Here is a 23,755-nt window from a genome sequence, read left to right as displayed (position 1 = left end):
ACAGCCTGATCTGGGCAAGACCAAAGCTGTGAACCAGTAATTGCACCCAAGTTTCCCACATGGGTAACAGGTGCCCAAGTACTTGGCCTATTTTCTGCTGCTTTCTCAGGCATGCCCTGTACATATTTATATACATGCATATTTCATATGTATAGATGACACCAGATAGCTTGTCCTGCATATTACATTGGTTGCATGATTCTGGGATGGCATAAATGTACATTCTCCATATTCTTTGGCATCTGACTAGGGCCCGCCTGGGCTGGTACTGGGGCAGGGAGCTGACTGACCTTCCCTGCTGTCTTCCTGTCCTTAATCACAACCTGCCCCTGCCTAGTGTGTCCTGGCACTGAAGATTAAATCTCCTAGTAGGTGATGCTGCTGCACACGCTTTCTGGCTCGGCAGACATGGCAATTAAAAAAAAAAAAAAAAACAGCAGCCAGCTAAATAAAATTAGAAAAGGGTAAATAGGCACTTCTCTCCCGTGCAAAACAAACTTCACCACAAATTTGATCTTTGTCTTCCAATTTTAGACCTTCCAATAGGACTCTTTTCAGAAAGATATCATATTCGTGTCAATGTCTCAAACTAGATTCTGTTCAGACATGTTGTATCAACTTAGTACAAATTTATTTTGGTACTTTTTAAATCTGTGCACAGTTTTTACATAATATACGCTTTCCATGATCTTTAGGAAATCCCATCCTATGCATGCATTTCAAATATTTTTACAAAGTTATCATTTAATTCTATTTTATACAAATCTTTTGAAATACTTTTTGTATGTGTGTGTGCAGGTGGTCTGTATTAATTTGTTCAATAGTCACACAAAATGCTCATTAGGTAGCACAATTCTCCTCAATTTATGGATGGGAAAACTATGGAGACTTTAACTATTCTGACAGATTTCCTAGCTAGAAAGTTCTGGGTCTAGAACATGAGGCCCACTATTTTGGGTCCAGGGTCATTACTCAGAACTTCTGTAACATATTGCCTTACTTTATAGAGATTATTGGACAAAGAGCAAAAAACACAGAGTTCCTTCACTATTTAGAATGGATTGTAAAGATAAGGGACAATTTGTCACTGTATTTAGTTTGTAGAAGGAAATATACCAACTACATATTTGAAGGAAAAATCTATTTTATTAAGACCTTCATCAGGATCTGAATCTTTCTGGTGGCAATCTGTTCCAACTCTTCAAAGAATATATATGTTTAAAGAAATTATTCAAAGGATTGTTTTACAAATTAAAACCAATAAGCGGCAGTAAATATCATCTTTGCCTGACAATAGCACTTGATGAATTTTCATCAAAACAATGAAAATAACTTACTTCTTTAAAATCAATTTTCTGTTGATTCCTAGAGAAATGTCTCAAAAATGTAAAACATCAATTTCACTATTGTTACCCACTCAATGACTCATGAACAGGTAGCATCTTCAGAAGGTGTGTAGTTTTTCTTTTCTTTAAATTAATTTTTGTGTACAAACAGGGTAGAGAGACATTTCAGATTAGTGTTCTGATAGCTGATGTTCTCGGAGATTTTGTGTCATAGTCGAAGGTGCTAATGTTAGACATTTTCATCACCTGCAACTGGGCAGGATCACAGCAAATACTATGAACTTCTCAGAAGAGCAAAACTTCTTACGTATCACAGCTATAGAGAGATTAAAAATTAATGCTAAAATCCTTAAAATAATTTGAGAACGAGAAAGGAGATATTTGTACAGCTGTCTTCTATGCTATAAGCAATGATATCATAACCTGTTCCCACGGGTTCTCTGATTTTAAATTCTACCTATGGGCTAACCCAAATTTCCTGAGAACAACCTCTGTGTGCCACTTGCCCTGCTTTTCCTTCCCACAGTCTCAGATCTGCTTGCTACTTTCCCTTGCCTACCTGCTTACACTGAATTTTCTCAGTTTATTTCAGAGCCCCAGAGTAGAGGTACGTGTGTTATCAACACTCTATGCAAAGAGGTGGTACAGTGAACACTATTTTCCTGCTGGTAGTAACTGCTTGCCATTTAATTTCTATTCTACCTTCTGGCCTTTAGGACCTGTCTAAATCTGCCTGCCACAAAGAACAAGGTGCATTATGATCTCTTCACAGCCTTCATCACAGTCAGGAGCTTGAGGCTATGTGGATGTCGCGCTCTCTGCCTGTCTCCTCATACCAGTCTGCCTTTCTTGCTTTATTTTTTTTCTACTTATTTATCTATCAGAGCAGTGTTGGACGGGCGGTGGTTGTGAGTGATCCACGCCTGGGGCTCCAATTAGAAAGGGTTGAATGAAACTAAAAGCCAGGATAACTGCAATCTGTCTACCATTAACATCTTAGACTACAAGTGTGCTCAGTGCTGAATAGGTGAGAGGCCTAAAGGGAAAAAGAAAAAGATTTGTTTAATCATTGGTTGGTATGTGAGCTAAGCGAATTCAACTGCTCCCCTGCTTGCTTCCCAGATAAGCTTGGCCACAGATCCTCCCTCACCATTCTCAGACTACAAATACTGCATCTTCTGCTTCATGTCTCTCTTCTTCTTACTAATTTAATTGTTTAATCTTCTAAATACTAAAAATAAGAGCATATTCTTGAATGCAACCTCTTCAAAATAATGACAAACTTCTTTATGAATATGAACACAAATGAAATCCACTTAGATGCCTTTTAATTATAATACTCAGAATATACAATCTGACACATGGACTAGGGTATTTATATATATTTTTAGATATACTCACATTGCATGATTTTCTTTTTTTTTCCAACCAGTAGCTTTTTTTGAAAGATTTATTTATTTGTTTAAAAGGCATTGTTACAGAGAGGCAGAGGCAGAGAGAGAGGTCTTCTATCCACTGATTCACTCCACAAATGGCCATAACGGCTGGAGCTGAGCCAATCCAAAGCCAGGAGCCAGGAACTTCTTCTGGGTCTCCCATGTGGGTGCAGGGGCCCAAGAACTGCTTTCTCAGGCCATAGCAGAGAGCTGGATCAGAAGTCAAGCAGCTGGGACTTGAACTGGCACCAATGTAGGATGCCGGCCTTACAAGCAGCTGCTTTACAACCTATACCACAGTGCTGGCCCCATGTTGCGTGATTTTCAATTCATGTTTAGATAATGATAAATTATGTTACTTGTGTTCCACTTTCATAGTCTCCATTTCTTATTTGCTAAAAATCAATGCAAAAATAGAATGGTTTTATTCAGTTTTTTTTTTTTCCCAGAGAAACAGAAGCAGCAGCAGTATGTGTGTGTGTGTGTGTGTGTGTGTGTGTGTGTGTCAAAACAGGAGGAGAGAGAGGGAATGAAGGCAGAAAATTAGAGCTTGGTTGGGCAAAGACTTAGGGATGAGCTTCAGCAGAGCACACAGGCAGTCTGCTATAGAATTCCTTCTAACTCAGGGGAAAGTCTTTGTTTCATTAGTTTTTAACTGGTCAAGTGAGATTGATTCACATTGTACAGGATGATATATACTAAAAGAATCACTGACTTAAATGTTCATCTCATTCCCAATCACTTTCACAAGCACATCCACAATATTGTTTGACCAACAGTCTAGTTACCATGGCCCAAACACATTGATATAAAAGTAAGCATAGTAACAACCATGTGCATTTTTAAAATAAAAGATAGCATATATTAACATTTTTATATGAATAGCAGTTACTTTCTCCCTTAATAACTAGCATTTTTTCTTATCGAAATATTTGTTGTCTATAGGTATTCTATAATTTTTTTTTGACAGGCAGAGTGGACAGTGAGAGAGAGAGATAGAGAGAAAGGTCTTCCTTTGCCGTTGATTCACCCTCCAATGGCCGCCGCGGCCAGCGCACTGCGGCCAGCACACCATGCTGATCCGAAGGCAGGAGCCAGGTGCTTCTCCTGGTCTCCCATGGGGTGCAGGGCCCAAACACTTGGGCCATCCTCCACTGCACTCCCAGGCCACAAGCAGAGAGCTGCCTGGAAGAGGGGCAACCGGGACAGAATCCGGCGCCCCAATGGGGACTAGAACCCAGTGTGCAGGTGCCACAGGCGGAGGATTAGCCTAGTGAGCTGCGGCGCCAGCCTCTATAATTGTTTTAGTTTAACTCAACTAAATTAAACAGATACCAAAAAGGAAATATAAAGTTAGAGCTAACATTTTTTGTTAGCAAGAATTGAGATGTTTCTCTTTTGTCATAATTTTCAACAGCTTGACAAATTGCAAAATTAATTGAAAACATGCTTAGATACTACCAAAAATTCTTAACCTACTTAGACCTACTATCTTTAGCTGAACCTTGGTAACCAAGCTGGGAAGGATCAAATTTCCTTATAAGATGTTATTTAAATACTTTATCCTTGCTCATTTTCTTGAAAAGGGAAAAGGAGCATAGAACAGCAAGGAGATAGGATACAAGCTCACTACCAAAACTAATTTATTTGAGAAGAAAAATAAATCGCAGAGGTGTTTGGCCAACTGACAGCATGCATACTGACAGAACTTGTGTCAGAGGGCCTTGTTCCATCAATCCTGACTCTGAGTATAGATAAGGAAATAGGGGAGCCTGTTTCTTTTTGACTACTTCCTGCTGATACAGGGTTTGGAATGGGGTGGGATATCTACACTTGGGATCTGATTGGTTAAAGAAGAAAAGCAATCTGGTGTTGTTTCTATGTGAGGGCTTGGGATATAGCAGTCATTTGTTCCTGTAAGAACTTTGGAAATATGTTAATTATGCACAGTAGGAATAAGAGCATTGTGATTATAAGGATAAAAGGAGATTTAGAGACATTGCCCAGTGGAAAGTATAACCAAAATGAGGAGGACAAAAGGAGGAAATAGGCAGGCAAGAGTACAAGTCCCTGTCCAGGTAGTGGGAAGACAGGTATGTGCCTGGTTGCTGCAGAGAAAGAATGCTCCTGCTTTGTTTACGGAAATTTTAGCTGCTGTCAGGGGTTAGGAAAAGGACTGCTCTGACTTATTAGAGCTAAGTAAGGACCTGTGGTCAAGGCAGGGTTCCAGCAGAAGGTGATCTCTCAAGAGGGCAATGGTGTCAGCTCACAGAAACTATCTCCATTCGAAGTTCCATGTTCAAGGCCATCTAGAATTTCATTGCTTCAAGTCTGGAGGAAATAGATCCAAAAGGCAGATTAAATATAAATACACAGGGTACAGGACAAAGGATGGATCATTATTAAAGGACATAGAAAAGGTACTACCCAAACCAGGAGGGAGTTTACCCATTGAGAGGCAAATAGAAACTGAAGTGGACCGGGCAAGGAGGGGAGTTTGATTATAATCATTGGACAGCAAGGCCTGGCCAGGTCTATGTGAGGTTCAGACCTGTCCATCTCTTCACGTGGGGTACTAGAAGATACATCCTAAGGCGGGTATATACCTCCTCAGGGAAGACACCCTGTTGATTCATTAGTTAGCTGGCCGGGGAGCAGAGCTGGCCTGAGTAGGAGGTTAGTATTGAATAAGCGGCATCTCTAAAAGGGAATTTCCAGCTCTGCCTGCAATGTTACTGACCCTAGGCTCTCCCCTCAACAGCAGTGGTTTCTTTGGAAGCTGGGCAGAGTGAAGGGCTTTTTCGGCCTCGAGAGGGCAACAGGCTCTTGTAGCGCTGACCTGGGAGTCTTTTAACTACAGGGCAATTCTGTTTCCAGTGGCGCAGCTCTAGGCAGAACTGACAGGACTCTGAATTCAGAGGGTGGCTTCTGTCATGACTGCTGTTTGTCCAGTGCCCTGGCTTTCCACATCTAAAATCAATGCCATTTGAGGGTTGACCGGCCTTGTTGGGGCTCCTTGCTGGCAGATCACTGTGTAAAGCTATTGTTAATTGGCCTACCACCTATCCTTACAATTCTGCTGTTGCCTAGCTTGCTCTTTTTCCTCCTAGTCTCTATTAAAGTAGACCACAGAGGCCGCCTTTAGGATGTCAGCCATGGGGTACTCAGTCCCATTCCTAATCTTTGGTGGCCTGAACTAGAACTCTATGGTCACAGACATGTTCTAACAGTGTTTCTTTCTATGATTTAAGATAATGTCCTTGAGGAGAGCTATTCCTTCAAAGTAAGATCAAAACATAATGATCACTTTATCCAATCTATGAATTTTAAAGTCATTAAGACTTTTTGGTTTGAAAAGGGATGTTTTGCCTGTTTACTGTGTGCTATAAAATCATATAATAAAGTAAGCTCTCATTTATGCTATGTAATTTGTTCTTCTACATGTGGCCAAGCTATTTGGTCTTTTATATGTGCTCAAGATTTTTACAGAACAATGTTAGACATTCTCTTTATAAGGTCTGAAGATCAAACTGTACATTTTGGAGAGTCCTTTAGAATAATCAGTTTCCCATAGTGACTATAAATTTTTTACCATAATTTAATGAATTTATACAAAAAGAACACTAATTACCTAAATTTATCTTACATTTTTAAATAAAACTTTAAAACCTAAGTTTATTTTCTGCCAAAATAGAGACATTGGAAGGATCACACCTGAGGTCCCCCATACAGTGGAGAACACAGAGATACCATTGTCACTCAGCTAATATTTGTAAGGGTAAAATCATGGTAAGTATCATAACCAAGTTAAGTAGATTCTATCACCAATATTATTAAAGCTACAAAGACTCAGTTATTCTGACAGTTACTTGTTTAAATAAATACTTCTTTCATGTATTTCTATCTTGAATATTTTAGAGATTGCCAATCAAAGTGATTGCTCTCTATGGTTGCTAACTTGATCAGTTAAATTATGAAGAAATATTATTCTCAGCTTTTCTCAAAGGGATTAATCACTCCTGCATATTCAAGATTTTTAAAAATATAACATTACAATGTATCATTTTTCCATATGTCTGATGTAGTCAGAAGGCTAATCTCTAAAAGAATTAAGAAATATTAAGGTCACTATTTGTAAAAAAATTGACTGTAATGAAATACACTATAATTGACTTTTACCTGAAGGTTCATGTCACTCAGAAACACAAGGAATGTAGGAGAAATCACATTGTCACGGCCCCAGAAATATATGAGAAAAAGAAAGGAAGGACCACATTTCCAGGGACTGACTGACAGAAATTTTCTATGAACAAATGCTAAAACAGAACAGAGACTCCAAATGACAGTAAGGAAAGAGAACAGGCGTGCTTCTGTGACTGGACATGCGGCACATCAGGCTGCCAGCTGGTAAACTTCTTCTTCCCAAGTTAAGACAGGAAGAAGTTGCCATGCACCCCACCATCAGCAGCTTTAACTGAGGGAAAATTCCACTGTCCCCCCATTGACCCATTGACTTTAACTCCAGCCTGGGGTCTGACTGGGGTCCGAGTGACTGTATGACTCCAAAGTGGGAAGCCACATTGCCTATGTCCCCTCTACCTCCCCTAAAAGTACCAGACTCAATGGACTACGCAGAGTTGTGCAGCTGATATCTGCTTGGCTGCAACCAGAAGTGATAAGAGCCAGAGTCAGGGAAACTTGCAGGGCAGAGAGCACACACCCTTGCATTCTGAACTGTGGGAGTTCTGAGTATATGACTGGGAGCTGTGGACACTCACTTTACATGATCCAGGGGGTTCCTCTAAGCTGATGAGCTCTAGCAACAGGCTATAAAAATATGGACCCAACCCGAGGAACTTCCCTTACAACTCCTGGTTCATGGTGCTGGGAGGCCCAGGCACAAACCCCACTATCATCTTTGCATAACTTGTCAGAACTTGGGGCAGTTTCATCATGCCCTTCAGAACCAGGATTGTTGATGTTGGTAGTACAACCTTTGAAGTAATTTGCACTCATTTGTGGTACCTGGAGTGCTCCATGTGCATCATTCTGTCTTAGACAGCTGGTTATTACTATCCCCAACACTTGGCTCCCATCCTGGGAGATCTGGGGTAAATATCTCACTGTATGCTGCAACATCAGGACTGTATCAATCAGCATTAATTTCCTCAAACCCAGTGGGATCTACCCAATGGGACATAGAGAAGAACATAAATGCACGCAGCCTCTCTGGTTCCACATTAGACAATGTAAAATCTCATGTACATCTTGTAGTCACATTGTAAGACCAGAGCAGGATAGACTTCACATCTCCCCAGTCTCAGGACAAGGGGGGAAAGTTGCTGTTATACGCAAGTTGAACTCTCCTAGAAGGACCTTGGAAAGGGCTCATCCACATCACACAGTACTACAGACACAGCTATTGGTGCCACATGCTCCAGCATTATTCATAATTGCCAGTGGGGTAAGGGGCAGCTCCTTTTGTGACATTCAACATCAAGAACAAGGCACTGGGTATCAAAAAACCTAGTGTAGGTAACAACAAACTCTCTAGGAAATGAGGATACTCAGCCTAGGAAGCCCATATTCACCTCAACCTCAACTTCTACCACTACAGACTGAAGCAGACTGCACAATTGTGTTAATCATTGACATAGCTGACATGCAAAAGCAACAACCCAAGTATACTTTTTTTTTCCAACTAAACCATAAACTCTTTTTTTTTTTTTTTTTTTTTTTACAGGCAGAGTGGACAGTGAGAGAGAGAGACAGAGAGAAAGGTCTTCCTTTTGTCGTTGGTTCACCCTCCAATGGCCGCCACGGCTGGTGCACTGCGGCCGGCACACAGTGCTGATCTGAAGCCAGGAGCCAGGTGCTTCTCCTGGTCTCCCATGGGGTGCAGGGCCCAAGGACTTGGGCCATCCTCCACTGCACTCCCTGGCCACAGCAGAGAGCTGGACTGGAAGAGGGGCAACTGGGACAGAATCCGGTGCCCCGACCGGGACTAGAACCCGGTGTGCCGGTGCTGCAAGGCGGAGGATTAGCCTAGTGAGCCACGGCGCCGGCCCCATAAACTCATTTTCAATAAAATTATGATTAAGAAGGGACTACTGCACCAGATGTGCAGATGTCAACATAGGGACACAGGAAATGTAAAGAAGCAAGATGCCATGGCTTCTCCAATAGAACGAGAGTTCTCCATAATGAGATCTGAAGGAAATGATGAAATCTCAGAAGATGAATTTAAGATAATGATTCAAGGAATCTCTATGCAATGCAAAAAAATACAGAGAAATAACATAAGAAATGAGGAAATCAATAGGTGATATGAATTAAAAATTCACCAAGGAGATAAAAATCCTTAAGAAGAATGCTATAGAAATTTTGGAGATGAAAACTTCAATAAGCGAAATTTAAAAAAAAAAAAAAAAGATTTGTGAACTTCAAGAGCAGAATAGAGCAAGTGGAGAAAAGAATTTCTGATCTAGTGGACAAGACTTCAGAAATTGCCCAAACAAAAATTAAAAGAAATGAAGAAAGAAGAAAGTCTATGTGAAATATGGGATACCATTGAATGATGATTCAAATTATAGATATTCTTGTAGAAGATAAAGAAGAAGGTTTTGTGAACCTGCTAATGAAATAATAGTTGAAAATTTCCCAAGTTTTGTTAAATTTTATTTTTTATCTTTGTCAAACCAATAGTGAAGAACAATATCCTACTATTATTTTAATGATCTGTATTATCTTAAAATTTACTGTATGTGAGTTAAATGGTCATCTTTTCATTTGATTATTTTTTATAACTGTAACTTACATTCCTGTGGAATTATGATATTTTCATTTTATACTTGTTGTAGTCTTTATTTAGTGGAGCATTAAGACTTTGATTATAATTCAACTTAAAAATATTATCTCAAAAATTAAGAAATTAAAGAAGGTAGGGTTTAAAGAAGGAAAAAAGGAAGCAAGGAAAGAAGGGAGAAAGAAGAGTAGAGGGAAGATGGAGAGAAAGAGGAAGTAAAGCACCATTATATCCTTAAAATTGTATCTAAGAGCTATGCTAAATGTTATGTCAGTATTAGTATAACTATGTTATAAGCTATGTTCTGTTAGTATTAACATGAGAATTAATGATAATTGTGTTGTCCTAATTATCAAGTATTTGCTGTGACATGGAGAATCCAATGTATTAAGAAATAAACAGGGGGCGGAGCCAAGATGGCGGAATAGTGAGGGCGCGCACCGATAGTCCGGGAAAATTTAGTTTAATAAAAGGGGAGTTACGGTAGCCGCAGAAAATAGAACCAAACAAAAATTGCAGGGGAAACCCTTCTGGATGGAGCAGGCGTGAATCGGAGGACCTACTGGGAGAACAAGGTCGCCCACCGCGCGGAAGCCAAGTCGCGGGACCCAGCCACAGAAGCCCCAGGGTCTGCGCGACAGTGCTCCAAGGGGAGTGCATGCCACACAGACAACAGCGGGGAGACTTGGGACGCTCAGGGCTCCGAGTCCACACATTGGCGCTGGAAGGGGAGGTGAGCTCAATAACCCGAGACATTGGTGGGGAAACGGGGGTCAGAATCTAGAGGGGGGCCGGAAAGTGCAGCAAACTCACTACCGGAAAGAAGGAAAAAAAAAGCTTCGGGGTTTCTCTTCCCCCTAACCTTGCAAAGGTTACAAGGCTGCAAGGCTTGAAGAATTCCCAAGAGACAAAGAGCAGGCCTCCTCTTTGGATTTACATATCAATGGGGGAGAGTTAAGGAACTGAGTCACTACAATTCAGTAGCCTAGGCAACCCAGTGGGAGTCCAGAGGAGCCAAAGACTGGAAGCTAAATACCATCAATTCTGCACAGCCGTGCCCTGCGGTGTTACTTACCCCCTGAATAAATAAAATAAATAAATAAATAAAAAGAGAGAGATTTACCACGCATAACCTGAGGGTGTCACCTTTGCACACCCTTAACCAGGAAGAACCAGGCAGAGCTCTCAGGCCGCACCCATCTCAAGCCTCCAAGTCTCCTCCAACAGCAGGCAGTCCACTTAACACGGACACAGTATAAAAAAAAAAAAAAGAAAAAAAAAACGCACAGTGACGCAAGAAGAATTAACTATGCCGAGTAACAAACACAGAAATAGAGGGAGCAAGATCAACGATGACACTATGATGCCTCCAAATAAGCAAAACACCCCAAGCCAAGAGTATGAAGATGATGAGATAGAAGAAATGCAAGATACGGATTTCAAAAAATTTATGATAAGAACATTTAGAAGTTTTCAAAAGCAAATCCTTGAACTACAGAAATCCTTAATGGACAAGATTGAAAATCTCTCTCGTGAAAATGAAATTTTAAGGAAGAGTCAAAATGAAACTCAGAAACTAGTAGAACAGGAAAGTGTAATAGTCAAGAGAAATCAAAATGAAATGAAGAGCTCAATAGATCAAATGACAAACACATTAGAAAGCCTTAAAAACAGAATGGGTGAAGCAGAAGAGAGAATATCGGACTTAGAAGATAGAGCACAGGAAAACATACAGTCAAACCAAAGAAAAGAAGAGGAAATTAGAAACCTGAAAAATATTGTTGGGAATCTACAGGATACTATTAAAAAAACCAACATTCGAGTTCTAGGAGTTCCTGAAGGCATGGAGAGAGAGAAAGGATTGGAAGGCCTTTTTAGTGAGATACTAGCAGAGAACTTTCCAGGTTTGGAGAAGGACAGAGATATCCTAGTACAGGAAGCTCATAGAACCCCCAATAAACATGACCAAAAGAGATCCTCACCACGACACATGGTAATTAAACTTACCACAGTGAAACATAAAGAAAAGATCCTAAAATGTGCAAGAGAGAAACTTCAGATTACTCTCAGAGGATCTCCAATCAGACTCACAGCTGACTTCTCATCAGAAACCCTACAAGCTAGGAGGGAATGGCGAGACATAGCACAGGTGCTAAGAGAGAAAAATTGCCAGCCCAGAATATTATATCCTGCCAAGCTCTCATTTGTGAATGAAGGTGAAATAAAGACCTTTCATAGCAAACAGAAATTGAAAGACTTTGTTGCCACTCGTCCAGCCCTGCAAAAGATACTTAAAGATGTGCTACACTCAGAAACACAGAAACACGGCCATCAATATGAAAGAAGGGAAAGGAAGAACACCTACCAGTAAAAGAGCATGGGAAGCTCAAAGCATATACTAGAAAATATTTCCGGGAAAATGGCAGGGCAAAGTCACTACGTATCAATTGTCACATTGAACATTAATGGTCTGAATTCTTCAGTTAAAAGACACCGTTTGGCTGACTGGCTCACAGAACACAACCCAACTATTTGTTGCCTACAAGAAACACATCTCTCTAACAAAGAGGCATGCAGACTGAAAGTGAAAGGTTGGAAAAAGATATTCCATGCCAACAGAAACCAAAAAAAAGCAGGTGTAGCCATATTAATATCAGACAAAATAAACTTTAATACAAAAACTGTTAAGAGAGACAAAGAGGGACACTATATAATGATTAAGGGTTCAATTCAACAGGAAGATGTAACTATTATAAATGTATATGCACCTAATTACAGGGCACTGGTCTATTTAAAAGATATGTTAAGGGACTTAAAGTGAGATTTAGATTCCAATACAATAGTACTGGGGGACTTCAATACTCCACTCTCAGAAATAGACAGATCATCCGGACAGAAGATCAACAAGGAAACAGCAGATTTAATTGACACTATTGCCCAAATGGATCTAACAGATATCTACAGAACTTTCAACCCTACATCTACAGACTTCACATTCTTCTCAGCAGCGCATGGAACCTTCTCTAGGATTGATCACATACTAGGCCATAAAGCAAGTCTCAGCAAATTTAAAAGAATTAGAATCATACCATGCAGCTTCTCAGACCACAGCGGGATGAAGCTGGAAATTAGCAACTCAGGAAACCCCAGAAAGTATGCAAACACATGGAGAGTGAACAACATGCTCCTGAATGAACACTGGGTCATTCAAGAAATCAAAAGAGAAATCAAAAACTTTCTGGAAGTAAATGAAGACAACAACACAACATATCAAAACTTATGGGATACAGCAAAAGCAGTATTGAGAGGCAAATTTATAGCAATAGGTGCCTATATCAAGAAATTAGAAAGGTACCAAATAAATGAGCTTTCAGCGCACCTCAAGGACCTAGAAAAACTGCAGCAAACCAGACCCAAATCTAGTAGGAGAAGAGAAATAATTAAAACCAGAGAAGAAATTAACAGGATTGAATCCAAAAAAACATTACAAAAAATCAGCCAAGCGAGAAGCTGTTTTTTTGAAAAAATAAACAAAATTGACACCCCATTGGCCCAACTAACTAAAAAAAGAAGAGAAAAGACCCAAATCAATAAAATCAGAGATGAAAAAGGAAACGTAACAACAGACACCACAGAAATAAAAAGAATCATCAGAAATTACTACAAGGACCTGTATGCCAGCAAACAGGAAAACCTATCAGAAATGGATAGATTCCTGGACACATGCAATCTACCAAAATTGAACCATGAAGACATCGAAAACCTAAATAGACCCATAACTGAAACAGAAATTGAAACAGTAATAAAGGCCCTCCCAACAAAGAAAAGCCCAGGACCAGATGGATTCACTGCTGAATTCTACCAGACATTTAAAGAAGAACTAATCCCATTTCTTCTCAAACTATTCAGAACAATCGAAGAAGAGGGAATCCTCCCAAATTCTTTCTATGAAGCCAGCATCACCTTAATCCCTAAGCCAGAGAAAGATGCAGCACTGAAAGAAAATTACAGACCAATATCCCTGATGAACATAGATGCAAAAATCCTCAATAAAATTCTGGCCAATAGAATACAACAACACATCAGGAAAATCATCCACCCAGACCAAGTGGGATTCATCCCTGGTATGCAGGGATGGTTCAACATTCACAAATCAACCAATGTGATTCACCACATTAACAGACTGCAGAAGAAAAACCATATGATTATCTCAATTGATGCAGAGAAAGCATTTGATAAAATTCAACACCCTTTCATGATGAAAACTCTAAGCAAATTGGGTATAGAAGGAACATTCCTCAATATAATCAAAGCAATTTATAAAAAACCCACAGCCAGCATCCTATTGAATGGGGAAAAGTTGGAAGCATTTCCACTGAAATCTGGCACCAGGCAGGGATGCCCACTCTCACCACTGCTATTTAACATAGTTCTGGAAGTTTTAGCCAGAGCCATCAGACAAGAAAAAGAAATCAAAGGAATACAAATCAAGAAGGAAGAAGTCAAACTATCCCTCTTTGCAGACGATATGATTCTGTACTTAGAGGATCCAAAGAACTCTACTAAGAGACTATTGGAACTCATAGAGGAGTTTGGCAAAGTGGCAGGATATAAAATCAATGCACAAAAATCAACAGCCTTTGTATACACAAGTAATGCCATGACTGAGAAAGAACTGCTAAGATCAATCCCATTCACAATAGCTACAAAAACAATCAAATACCTTGGAATAAACTTAACCAAGGACGTTAAAGATCTCTACGATGAAAATTACAAAACCTTAAAGAAAGAAATAGAAGAGGATACCAAAAAATGGAAAAATCTTCCATGCTCATGGATTAGAAGAATCAATATCATCAAAATGTCCATTCTCCCAAAAGCAATTTATAGATTCAATGCAATCCCAATCAAGATACCAAAGACATTCTTCGCAGATCTAGAAAAAATGATGCTGAAATTCATATGGAGGCACAAGAGACCTCGAATAGCTAAAGCAATCTTGTACAACAAAAACAAAGCCGGAGGCATCACAATACCAGACTTCAGGACATACTACAGGGCAGTTGTAATCAAAACAGCATGGTACTGGTACAGAAACAGATGGATAGACCAATGGAACAGAATTGAAACACCAGAAATCATTCCAAACATCTACAGCCAACTTATATTTGATCAAGGATCTAAAATCAATCCCTGGAGTAAGGACAGTCTATTCAATAAATGGTGCTGGGAAAACTGGATTTCCACATGCAGAGCATGAAGCAAGACCCCTACCTTACACCTTACACAAAAATCCACTCAACGTGGATTAAAGACCTAAATCTACGTCCTGACACCATTAAGTTATTAGAGAACATTGGAGAAACCCTTCAAGATATTGGCACAGGCAAAGAATTTCTGGAAAAGACCCGGGAGGCACAGACAGTCTAAGCCAAAATCAACTATTGGGATTGCATCAAATTGAGAAGTTTCTGTACTGCAAAAGAAACAGTCAGGAGAGTGAAGAGGCAACTGACAGAATGGGAAAAAATATTTGCAAACTATGCAACAGATAAAGGGTTAATAACCAGAATCTACAAAGAGATCAAGAAACTCCACAAAAACAAAACCAACAACCCACTTAAGAGATGGGCCAAGGACTTCAATAGACATTTTTCAAAAGAGGAAATCCAAATGGCCAACAGGCACATGAAAAAATGTTCAAGGTCACTAGCAATCAGGGAAATGCAAATCAAAACCACAATGAGGTTTCACCTCACCCCGGTTAGAATGGCTCACATACAGAAATCTACCAACAACAGATGCTGGCGAGGATGTGGGGAAAAAGGGACACTAACCCACTGTTGGTGGGAATGCAAACTGGTCAAGCCACTATGGAAATCAGTCTGGAGATTCCTCAGAAACCTGAATATAACCCTACCGTTCGACCCAGCCATCCCACTCCTTGGAATTTACCCAAAGGAGTTTAAATTGATAAAGAAAAAAGCGGTCTGCACCCTGTTTATTGCAGCACAATTCACAATAGCCAAAACCTGGAACCAACCTAAATGCCCATCAATGGTAGACTGGATAAAGAAATTATGGGATATGTACTCTTTAGAATACTATACCGCAGTAAGAAACAACGAAATCCAGTCATTTGCAACAAAATGGAGGAATCTGGAACACATCATGCTGAGTGAAGTAAGCCAGTCCCAAAGGGACAAATACCATATGTTCTCCCTGATCGGTGACAACTGACTGAACACCAAAAAGGAAACCTCCTGAAGTGAAATGGACACTATGAGAAATGGTGACTTGATCAGCATAGCCCTGACTGCTAATGGACAACTTAATACATTATCCCTCATAGTATTTTTTTTTGTCTGTTCTACTTAATATGACTGGTTTAATTCTGTAATTATCACACAGTTATTCTTAAGTGTTGAAAATTAACTGAAATGTGATCCCTGTTAAACATAAAAGTGGGAATAAGAGAGGGAAGAGATGTATAATTTGGGGCATGCTCGGGCTGATTTGCCCCAATTGGTAGAGTTGGAAACATACCAGTGGATTCCAATTCAATCCCATCAAGGTGGCATGTGCCAATGCCATCTCACTATTCCAAGTGATCAATTTCAGTTCACAATTGATCATAATGAAAGGACTAAGAGTCAAAGGGAGCACATAAACAAGTCTAGTATCTGCTAACACTAACCGATAGAATAAATAAAGGGGAGAGTGATCCAACATGGGAAGTGAGATACTCAGCAGACTCATAGAATGGCAGATGTCCTAAACAGCACTCTGGCCTCAGAATCAGCCCTAAAGCCATTCGGATCTGGCTGAAAAGCCCATGAGAGTATTTCAGGCATGGAAAACCAAGACACTCTGGCAAAAAGATCTCTGTGAGTGAGATCCCAGTGGAAAGAACAGGTCTTCAAAGAGGGAGGTGCCTTTCTCTGAAGGGAGGAGAGAACCTCCACTTTGACTATGACCTTGTCTAAACAAGATAAGAGTCGGAGAACTCAAGGGGCTTCCATAGCCTTGGAAACTCATGACTGGTGCATAGGGAGATTACTGATGCCATAAACAGGAGTGTCAATTTGTAAAGTCAACAACAGGAGTCACTGTCCACTTACTCCTCATGTAGGATCTCTGTCCTTAATGTGCTGTACACTGAGGCTTAATGCTATAACGAGTACTCAAACAGTATATTTCACTTTGTGTTTCTATGGGGGTGCAAACGATTGAAATCTTTACATAATGTACACTAAACTGATCTTCGGTAAAAAAAAAAAAAAAAAAAAAGAAATTATCAATTCCCAACTTGACTCTCACTGGGATTAAACATGACAATAGGTCTGATCTGATTTCATCATCATTTAAAAAAATCATCTATTATTTTTCACTTTATGTTTCTGAGTGGGAACAAACTGTTGAAATCCTTACTTAAGGTATACTAAGCTGATCTTCTGTATATTAAGATAATCGAAAATGAATCTTGATGTGAATGGAAGGGGAGAGGGAGTGGGAAAGGGGAGGGTTGTGGGTGGGAGGGACGGTATGGGGGGGAAAGCCATTGTAACCCATGAGTCGTACTTTGGAAATTTATATTCATTAAATAAAAGATAAAAAAAAAAGAAATAAACAGAAGTATAAGAAAGAAATGAGGTTTTAAATAATTATTTAAATAAATTATTACTTAATTGCAAAGAGTTCTGCAACAATTTGAACATTCATTTGTAATCACATCACTAAATTATAATTGGATAACTCATTTTGGAAAGTGACAGTATTTTCTTCAAAACTGATGCACCCAGGCACTTCTTTTTTTTTTTCTTCTTCTTCTTAATTTTAGCTCCCAAATGTAAGGCCGAACATGTAGTATTTGTCTTTTTGGGTCCAGCTTATTTCACTAGGCATGATGTCCTGTAGTTGCATCCATTTTGATGCAAATGGTAGAATTTCATTCTTTTATATAGCTGGATAATAGTCTTTATCCATTCATCTGATGATGGATACCTTGGCTGATTTCATATTTTGGCTACTGTAAACAGAGTTACTGTAAACATGGTGGTACAGGTATCTCTTAGATATAATGAATTCATTTCCTTTGGGTATATACCCAGTAATGGGATTACTATATCATTTGCAAAGTCTGTTTCTAGTATTTTAAGTAATCTTCATATTGCTTTCAATAGTGCTTGCACTAATTTACATTCCCATCAATGGTGAGTGGGAGTTCTCCTTTATCTAGACCCTCACCTCATTTGTTATTTTCTGTGATATTGGTTAATAGTCATTCTGACTATGCTGCTGTGATTTGCATTTCCCTAAAGACTAACTACGTTTATTCATATGTTTGTTGCCTATTGGTATTTCTTCTTTTGAGAACTGTATTGAGGTTGTTTCCCATTTCTTAACAGTATTAGTTGTTTTTGTGTTGTTGACTTCTTTGAATTGCAGATAATTTCTGGATATTAATTATTTATTGGATAGGTAGCTTAAAATATTTTTTCCTATACTTGGCTCTTTTATCCAAGGAAATGTTCATTAACGCCTTTTATATTTTTCAAAACTGTATATCATAATGTAGCTACATTATTTTTCCTTGTTTCTCCATCAATTATAATTCTTCTCCTAAAACAGCATTAGATTTTTATTTTCTTACAAGTATAGGACAACAGAAATATGAGAACTAGATACTTCCTGAAATATAGGATTTAGAGGTCAAAATATAACAAATATTAAATAAAACGCATATTGTCTTAAGTAAAAAAAATCTATTTATCATAAATGATTTTTCCAATACCAAAGGACTTCTACTGGCTCGAAATCACTAACTGTTGTCCTGAATCTGAGACTCAGAGAGTTTACGTGCTCTTGGAAACCCCAAACTCCAAATAGCACTCACAGACCCTGCTCTTAGTTACAAATTTAAATTGCTGAAGAGCATCTAAACTATTCCAATAGCACTCAGATTAATGTAACGTCCGATAATCTCAGGTCATCAATTATCCTGTAGTCAGAAACTTTAGGTTTTGTACAGACGCAGTCTCCTAATATTCTCTGACTTCATCTCCTCCAGACTGATGTTTTTAGTCTCCGATCACTAAAAATCTCCTTTCTTGATAATTTTCTCACAGATGTTTCATTCATGTTTTAAGTGATAAAAGATGGTTAAATCCACTTCCAACCACCTTTGTTATTTGCCTTTTTCTTTCCCACTTCCAGGCTCACAGTGCTCCTGGAGAAATGATCACGTTCACTTGATTGTCACTCCCTGATGATTATTTTCAAGGTATTCTGAAACTATTCCATTCATCTGACATTCAAAATAAGCAATATTATCCATTATTTTGCAGTCATTTACAAACTACTACTTCAGTAATTATTTCTTCAGTGATGTAGCATCTACTTTATTTATGTATTTTTTCCCTCTAAGCACCATTCATTTTTTGGTGATTTTAGAATTCTGGTAAATGATGCTTGTCATGCCTTCCAGTTTCCCAACTACTCACTCTAGTGAAACAACTCTAAATGATTTGTAACCATCAACATGTTTACTCCATGGACTGCATCAATTTACCAGTAACTCTAACTTCTCCCTTTACCTCATCCAATCTTAATCTGATTGGGTTATAGTGAATGGATCACTTCTTTAATCATGCCATACATTGATCTTCATCTTTCTGGACATTTTCTTTTGTTAATAACTGGAAAATTCTGAGTCTAACTCTCTATCTCATATATTTATCTAAAAAAGTCAAATATCTCTCTAAATATCTATATATCAAATTACATTGATAATATAAAATTATGTATATCAAAAATAATGTCAAATTGGTCATTGATGCATAACAAAATTATTGTTAGCAAATGTTGATTAACAAGACTGTTTTAGCTATCCAATTACCTCTCTTGATCACCTGAATGAACATTTTATTAACTCTTTTCTCTTAGGACTTCATGTTCTGTTTTTCACTTATCTTTCAAGTAATGATCCCATTTTCAATGGCCAAATAGCTATCAGAAAAGAATATTCATCAGTCTCACCAACAAAATTATCAACTCTACAAGTCCTAAATTCCTATATTATTCAAAGGCTAAGTAGCCATCATTTCTATCTGGAGATACACCCTGTTTTTGTGCACTAGTTTCCCCTTTCTCTTACATATTCATGCAGTCCTTCTGAAATTGCTTTGTGACCTGAATCATTATTTTCTCCAACAGTATAAAAATATATTTCCTGTTGTTTTCAGTGTCTTATTGTGCTTTTCACAGAATTGTTAAGCTGGAATAAATGCAGAATCATTTATTTTATTAAGTTGCTCAATTTAGACAGATTAACCTCTATTTTATCCTCAAATTTAGTATCTCATAAAATCACAACACTATTTTTCCTGCTGTCCATGTCCAAATCCTGACTTCTCTCTGTCACATTCCCCATCAAAGTCATCAGTAAATATTATTGTTTCTGATTTCATGAATATCTGAAATCCAATAATGCCTCACCAGTGCAACTACTATTATGCCACTTTAAGCTATCATTATTCTTCATATAGATTTTTACAATAATCTTCTGTATCTGCTATTTCCTTCTACAATTCAGTCAAGAAAAATAACTCATTACAGCTGGAGGTAGATTATGACATTTTCTCCTTGAAATAATATAAGCTTCTCTCATGCAGACTACATTTCAAACCTCTGTGAGCTCTTCCTGATACTTCATTATCTCTTTGACCTCACTTCCTACTCTCCCCTTCCAGCCATGCTGATTGCTTTTCTATTCCAAGAAGATACTCATAAAAACATGGTCCACCTCAAAATTATTACATTTTTCTCTCTGGCTGAACTGCTCTCATATTAAATGGGAATTCTACTTCCTCACTTTATTCCAAACTTTACTAAAACTGTATTAATAAATTAAGAAACCTTCAATTGCAGCCTTATCTAAAACAGTACCACACCCAAAAGTATATGTTGTCCATTGCCCTCTAACGCTCCATGAAGAAAACACACCTGAGAAGAATGCCTTCCTTTTGTGTTTTTTTTTTTTCCTTTTTCATATTAAATGTTCAAGAGTTTTGCTGAACTAATAAATAAACAATGAATGAATTTGTTGAAAAACATTTTGAGGACAATTTTTAATTTAGTAGAAAATGTTGTGAAGGATTAGAAATATTTGGCAGCACAATGTCAGTTGGCTCTTAAAAATATTTTAGAGGATTAAGAATGGAACTTGTTTTGAGTATAGAAAGTATATTAAAAGTGATCAATGTTTCAAAGTGAACCAAGAGGTCAGTTAAGTTGCATTATTATTTGTAGTCCATATAAGAAATGACAGTCAGTTTTACTTTACTAGAACAGTGAGTAGGTGACAAATTTATTTAAAATACAATAACACTTTAATACATTGATTCTTTAAATCCAGGTTAGGCTTATATATCTGTAATTTTGTCAAATTTCTATTTATGCATCTCAACAAAATTTTATAGTTTTGTTTAGTTTGATCATTAGTTTTTCTGGATAATTTTATTTCCATTCAGTTTTATTTTTCTTATGCTTAATAGGGAAAATGTATCCTATAATATAACAGAGACTTACTACAATATTGGAGTTACTCATTTTGACATATGAGGATTTATTGTGAAACTAGTGGTCATCTTGAACTCTTACATCTTTGAAATTTTTTATAACAGATTTTTTCTAGGATAACTGTGAAATCATTTTCAAATTATGACAATTTTATCTCATATATTCATTGTTCATTCTGCATGTGTGTATGTGTGTGTATAGAGATATTTGTGAATTGTGTTTACTTATATTTTCCAGAAAACAGTGTGAAAATTGCTATTATGTTTAAAACAGTTGTCTTTCAAATTTTTATTTACTTTATTTTAATTATTTGAAAGTCAAAGAGAAATAAAAATGGACTAGGTCAGAACAGTTTCATGGCTTATGCCTGCACTTGATTCAGTGCCAATGCATTTAGGAAGTATAATTCTAGATAATCACAGGAACCCCTTTTACACAGTCAATCACTCTTACTAATTAGGGTGGATTAAAGGTTGTTCAGTTAATTGTCAATATATATAGTGTATTTTAAAACTTTTGGGGCCTAATATAGGCATTTCCCATTCAAAGACCTATGAATGTAGGGAAATTCTGTGTCCTATTATTTTATGTGACAAACATACATACAAAAACTCATACCAATTATTCTGATGAGAATGATTAAGCTTTTTGTTCCTATAATCAAAAATGTGTAGCATTCTCAGTAATGGGTTTTCATGATGATGGCTAATTGCATCCATCTGCTAATTTTAATGAATTTGATGGTATGTATGCAGGAATTAATTTATAATAAAACATGTAAATTTATTAGCAAAATCTAATTCAACTCTATTAGTCAAATGAGTTTAATATGCAAATATATTTAAATCAAGTTAATAATGACTATTTTACCTACACATAAGCTCATTCAACTAAACATTTCAAGGTAATATTTATTAAGGAAAAATTACATTGTTAATAATTGTAACTTTAAAAGCATGTAAGGGCAAGAAGGTAGTTAACACATTAAAAATTGGTCAATCTTACTAGCACCAAGGAAACACAAAGTAAAATAATGATAAGATACACTCATACATTACTAGTAGGAGAGTATATTGCATAATTTGAGCAATATACTAAGTGGAACCACCATGCATATGATATGACCATGAGTCTGGTATGAAAGTGAAGTAGGCAGTCATACAGGTTAAAATTGATCAGATTTGTGAACTGGAAGACCATGCCTTCACCACGCCCCTGTGTGGCCTCATGCCCTTACCTGCTGCCTTTGTCACACCCTTGTATGACCTCACTCCCCTACCTGGCCACACCTGGGTGCCCACTAGCCAATCAGGTTAATTAACCACTCCCCTTTGGAAGTGGGTTAAAAACTGGGACATGGTGTGGCCTGGCCTGCTCTTTTTCCCTGGCCTCTTGCTAGGAAGGGGCTTGCTGTAGCCCTGTGCCTCCAGGGCGCATGGCCTTCGGGCCATGGGCTCTAGGCTTCCTGGCCTAGATGCTCTTCCACGTGGCTGGTTCCTGGTGCTGGGTATGAACCCCCATTCACTTCTCTCTCTTAAATAAAGCTCTCACTCTTCTATGCATCTTTCTCACTAAATGAAAGCTTAAAACGTACCATGCTGCCTCATTTATCTGTGCCGGTATTTAGAATTCTTCTCTAAAAATTAGGCAAGAACTCTCTTGGGCTTATTAATATTGGGGATTTAGTAATAAGCCAGTGGTGAAATCGTAAGGCACCCCAAATTCCGGTAGCACATGTGGCACCCTGGATAGCATTTCTAGGGAACTTTAAAGGGCCACATTTCAGTGTATATTTTAGGGGGTCTTCTCCAACTTCAAGAGCACATCAATATTTTAAAATGTCCCCATTGTTAGACTAGAACTTCCAGTCAGAAATCCATCCAATGACATACTTGTTAAAGATTGTTTTGTTGAAGAAACATTTTTTATAGAAAATATAAAGCACATTTCAGTTACTCATTAACAAAGAAATAATCGCATAAGGTATTCTGGTACACATATACTAGAAATGTATTTAAAAATAAATGTTTTAGGTAATCTGAAATTTAAGTAAATGAAATATTTACTGTGGACATTTTTCTTTTAGATAATCTAAAACATGAAAAATAGACTTATGATAGGAATATTTGATTTTTGTAGACTGAGGAGATACAAAGTTGTATATACAACCATACACTGGATGTGTGATTATAGTTGCAAAAGTATATTACCAGAAAAACTACATGAGTTTCAGATTTTTTCTATCAAATAAACATCCATTTTAATTCCATTCCTACATAATTTTTGAAATACCTTCTTATATTTGATACATTTATACATTGACAAAGTTTTCTTGACTGGTCATACACAGCTTTTAAATTCATTTTGTACTAATATTTAAAAATATTTTGAATTAATTGCTTAGGAGGATTTTAAATATGTTACAATCACCTTATAAGAGATAATTGAAATAAAAATAACAGAATGTTCTCAAGTAAGATTTAAGTTTAAATTAATGATTATAGTTTAATATTATTAGTATATCACTTATTCACCATTCAATAAAAATATTTATTTAGGATTTATGTGCTCAATATCCTTTTTTAAAA

The sequence above is a fragment of the Oryctolagus cuniculus genome, chromosome 7 (assembly GCF_051225735.1).
Source record: "Oryctolagus cuniculus isolate XC-2025 breed Fujian yellow rabbit chromosome 7, ASM5122573v1, whole genome shotgun sequence".
In the NCBI taxonomy this organism is placed as follows: Eukaryota; Metazoa; Chordata; class Mammalia; order Lagomorpha; family Leporidae; genus Oryctolagus; species Oryctolagus cuniculus.
The sequence above is the reverse complement of the archived record's forward strand: the minus strand, read 5'-3'. Positions refer to the sequence as shown.